The sequence below is a fragment of the Sinocyclocheilus grahami genome, unplaced genomic scaffold, assembly GCF_001515645.1.
Source record: "Sinocyclocheilus grahami isolate Dianchi unplaced genomic scaffold, SAMN03320097.WGS_v1.1 scaffold695.1, whole genome shotgun sequence".
NCBI classification, from domain to species: Eukaryota; Metazoa; Chordata; class Actinopteri; order Cypriniformes; family Cyprinidae; genus Sinocyclocheilus; species Sinocyclocheilus grahami.
In genome coordinates, this window is record NW_015505874.1 from 1,057,228 (window position 1) to 1,062,591 (window position 5,364).

Consider the following 5,364-nt stretch of genomic DNA (forward strand, 5'->3'; position numbering starts at 1 on the left):
CTGTTTTTATTTATTTTCATTTATCAGACACTTTTATCCAAAGCAACTTAAAAATGAGGAATACAAGCAATTTATCATGAGGACACAATAATGTGAAGAATGGGCCCTTTTCACAAGACTGTGATGACATCTTTCAACGTTCATCGGCATCGTAAATCCTACAAAGTTTTTATATTTTCATGTTTTTTAAATGTATGTACATTTATAACACTGTACTTTGTATTATATTGCCTTAAAAAACTAGTTAACCCTAATGCAAGTGTGTTTATGGATGTTAAAGATTCTTCATGGAACAATATATACCAATAGAGAACCCTTATCCACTGTGAAGAATCTTTTGTGCAATAGAAAGCTTCCATGGATGTTTAAAGTTCTTCATGGAAGATGCCAGTAAAGAACCTTTATTCTGAAGTGTATTTTATTACATACCGATACACAGTTTTAACTCTCCATCTTTTCATTTTTGTCTTCATGCAGAATGCTCAAGATAAAGACGCGGTGGAACGAGTGATGAACGACCTGGATGGCAATAATGACGGCGAGGTGGACTTCACCGAGTTCATCATCCTCATGGGGGCGCTGACCGTGGCCTGCAACGATTTCTTCCTGGACAGCCCGGCACCCAAGAAGCCCGAGAGCAAGGGCGATGCAGCCACAACAGAGGAAAAGAAAGAGTAATGAGCAAATGCTACAAGAACAGAGAGAGAAAATGGAGAGAAGTATTAGTAGGTTGCATGGTTGAGAACAAGAGAGTGTGTTTCATCCATTTCTTTTATCAGGGCCGACAAACCTAGTTCCTGGAGGAGATTCCTATGCTTTTATAATTCAACCGAAGCTGTTAATATACTTAAACTAACAAACTAACAAACCCTGAAGGCAAAGACTTGGGGGTTTGACTGAAACACACATCAGTTCAGTACCAGGAGCTTAATGCTGAAATGCTGAACAATTTTTTTTCTAGTTAATGAGAAGTTCTTGAGTATAAGTTGTTTAAAAGTCTTTCAGGAGGGGTGCCTTCTGTTTCATATGACCGCAGACATTATATACAGCTATATATAGTGTTTTTTGAAGGAAGATATAGCAGCAAAGTGTATTTTGAGTGCAATCAGTGGCTACTAAGTGTATGTCAAAGCCTGTATCGGGGGAATGGGACAGGAAATAGTGAATTATGGACAGTTATGACTGCTCATTTTTAATTATTCTGAACTGTGACTTGAAAACAGATGTTGAGGTATTTACATTTATATCTTTCATGATGATGTAATTATAAATACCCGTTATTGTTGACAGCACTATTTCATGGTTACCATAAATTCTGAACAGTGTTCATAATCTATAATAATTCAGTGTTGAAGATGTGGACTTGGTTTGTCTCTTTCTTTACATCTATTTTTTAGCCTATTTTTATTTAATAATCAGTATGTATCTTCTTAATTATAATAAATGTGCAACTGACCTCCATACATTTGTCTGATATATTTTTTTGTACTGTGATTCTAAATGCAATTTTAACATATTGAACATTTATCATATTTAAATGGTTTTCTGTTATCTCTCTGATTAGTATAAGAAGGTTTAGTTTACTACACCAGGGTTTACAAACTGGGGTCCAGAAACACCCAGGGGGACTACTATTTATTTATTTGAGATACTAATTAACTATGCTTACTGTCATTTTCTTTACATTCACAATGCCAAATTTTTGATAATATTATATCATCCTGCTTCCAAAAGATGGTCTGAAGTAATGAAATTAATTGTGATTATTTTAATATTGATGCATATAGTTTTAATAATTGTATAATGTTAAAATGTAAAAAAAAAAGATATGTTAAATAATTAAAAAAATTATATAATATGTTAAAAACGAATATTTTAAAATAACAAAATCAATATATTTTATATTTTAAGTCAATCTAACTAAAAAGTAAATATTTCCAAGATATTATTTTGACATTTGCTTTTGTGCAATGACAATTTTTTTGTTTGTTGTGTTCACAATATCAGTTACATTTTTGTTAAACAGAAAATCATAAAGTTTGAAAGTGCCTGAACCAGGGTTATTATTATTGATTAAACCTAAAAGCATAAACTTTTCATTATCTGAAATAAAATAAACCTTAACTGAAATAAAATAAAATCAGCTAGTTACCAAGCAAACATTTCTCATTTCCCCTTAGTTTAAGATGAAGTAATATAAATAAAACTAAAAATTAAAACATATTCACATAGAACTGTAGCTAAAATTAAAATGGAAAGAGAAAATATACGAATAGAATCTAATTCAAAATATTAATAAAAACTATAATAGTATATTAGTGATATTTAAATAACACTGCTTTGAATAGTCTATTGTTAAAAAAAAAAAAATTCTAGCAAACGTACACGTTTATATCAAACAGCACAATCTCATCATGCTAGAAACAATGTCAAATGTAAAAGTCTTTGCATAATTTTCAGTCTTTGGGTCTTTTTTTGAGCGGAATTGTTGAAGTCAGCAGCAGTGCAGTAGACAAAACTTTGGCTGACTGAAGTGTGTGAGAGTTACCATAAATGCTTGCTCGAGGACATCCTGGACTTGTTGCTCATTTCCGGCTCAACCTGTTTGACTTGATCTACTGCTAGCCATGTTTACCTTGGCCTGTAAAGGAGAAACAATAAGCAGCCACAAACAGTTATGTTAGAACAAAACAGAAAGAGCTTTAAAATGTCTGTAGTGATCCTGCATTCATATTTCCAGAAGCACATTTGTGTTCAGTCCAGAGCCAATTACTTCAGTCCAGACAGTCATGTTGAATCAATTATGAATGGTATCTTTCATTTCAGTGATATAAGCATTTGCTGGTTCATGTTACATAGCAACTGATCGCATGTTGTGTATTCATTTTGCTCTAGGGAAACAAATCTTCATTGGATCAGAGCTGTACAGTGCTTTGATCATGATGATGAACAAAGTTTACACTATATAACCTCATGTCATTCACTGAGATGTAAATGACACATACCTGCACATGCAATGGCAAGGACATCATCAGTAGAAAGGCTGTCACAAACCTGTAGTTGTGTTATACAGCTGAAGCATGTCGTGCATGTTAATAATGTATGTAGAAATGTTTAACATTTTTCTTTTCACCATTGTTGCAGTGTACTTTACTTAATTACGAACTTAAATTTTGCATTCATTAAAAAGTTTTTTTTATACACAGTACTTTTCAAAGGGCTCTTATGTTGACCAAAGCTGCATTTATTTGGCCAAAAACACAATGAAAACAGCAATATTGTGAAATATTATGATATATTTAAAAATGTAATTTATTTTGATTCTCCAGAAATCATTCTAATATGCTGATATGGTGCTGAAAAATTATTTCTTATTATTATCAATGTTGAAAACAGTTGTGCTGTTTATATTTAATATATAGTATAATAATATTATAAAATAATATTGTCAAGGAAACCTTGATACATTTTTCATCATTCTTTGATGAATAGCAAGTTTAAAAAACAGTGTATATTTTAAAAACACAAATCTTTTGTAACATTAAAAATATATTTACTTATGATCAGTTTGACGTGTTCTTGCTGAATAACTATATTAATTTATTTAATAAAGTGTCCAACTTTTTAATAAATTTATTTTTTTCATTGAAATGTATTTATTTATTTTTACAGTTTATCTTTTTGTTTGTTCATCATTTAAACCCTTTCCCCTTTTTGTATTGAAAATTATCACATTTTAATATTTTATTATCAATGAAGTCCTGTTTTTATTTATTTTCATTTATCAGACACTTTTATCCAAAGCAACTTAAAAATGAGGAATACAAGCAATTTATCATGAGGACACAATAATGTGAAGAATGGGCCCTTTTCACAAGACTGTGATGACATCTTTCAACGTTCATCGGCATCGTAAATCCTACAAAGTTTTTATATTTTCATGTTTTTTAAATGTATGTACATTTATAACACTGTACTTTGTATTATATTGCCTTAAAAAACTAGTTAACCCTAATGCAAGTGTGTTTCTAATACAGCATCTATGAGAGTGATGGTAAATTTGACATTATTCTCTTTTCCGACTGCCGTTATTAGACTGCCATTTTTGAAAGCCGTGAAAATGTGGAGTTTTTCTTTTGCTATTTGAACGAATGGGGATGTAACAAATATATTTGTGGAAGTCTCCCATTCACTGCTATAGAAGTTTACTCAACTATGCGACTTCCGCTGCTGAGAAACCACTGCTAATAGAAAAAGCATAGAATTTTTTTTTTTTTATTAATTATCCATGCAGGATACAAATTATGCTTTCACACAAATAATTAAACCTAATATAAAAGCATGTATGAACATTTCGTCTACAAATATTTTGCCTTCCTCCAGACCACAGACAGTGTTCAGGACAGTGTCAGTCTTTTGGCCAGGGCTGAGGTTGTTGTGGCAGCTTTGATGTAGTGGTGTCAACTGACCGGGTCCGGCTGGTAACTGTAGTGCTGCATGTCACCGTTATCTGGCCAGGCTGTCTGGACTAGCCCTGACAGACACTTCAGCTTACCTCACGTGCTGAACGTCTCCACAGCAGTCTCCAGCTCTGCTTCTGACCCTCCCGCAACAGACGTCCAGCTGCTGATGATCTGTACTCACGATAATAACAACAACAACAACAGTGTCCATATCAGTGTTCATACATGCAGACAAACACATACTTCCTGCACAGTAAAGTGGAGGCTCACACCATGAGCTGACATGCAATGATTCACTCATGTACAAACCCAATTCCAAAAAAGTTGGGACACTGTACAAATTGTGAGTAAAAAAGGAATGGAATAATTTACAAATCTCATAAACTTATATTTTATTCACAATAGAATATAGATAACATATCAAATGTTAAAAGTGAGACATTTTGAAATGTCATGCCAAATATTGGCTCATTTTGGATTTCATGAGAGCTACACATTCCAAAAAAGCTGGGACAGGTAGCAATAAGAGGCCGGAAAAGTTAAATGTACATATAAGGAACAGCTGGAGGACCAATTCGCAACTTATTAGGTCAATTGGCAACATGATTGGGTATAAAAAGAGCCTCTCAGAGTGGCAGTGTCTCTCAGAAGTCAAGATGGGCAGAGGACCACCAATTCCCCCAATGCTGCGGTGAAAAATAGTGGAGCAATATAAGAAAGGAGTTTCTCAGAGAAAAATTGCAAAGAGTTTGAAGTTATCATCATCATCTACAGTGCATAATATCATCCAAAGATTCAGAGAATCTGGAACAATCTCTGTGCGTAAGGGTCAAGGCCAGAAAACCATACTGGATGCCCGTGATCTTCAGGCCCTTAGACGGCACTGCATCACATACAGAAA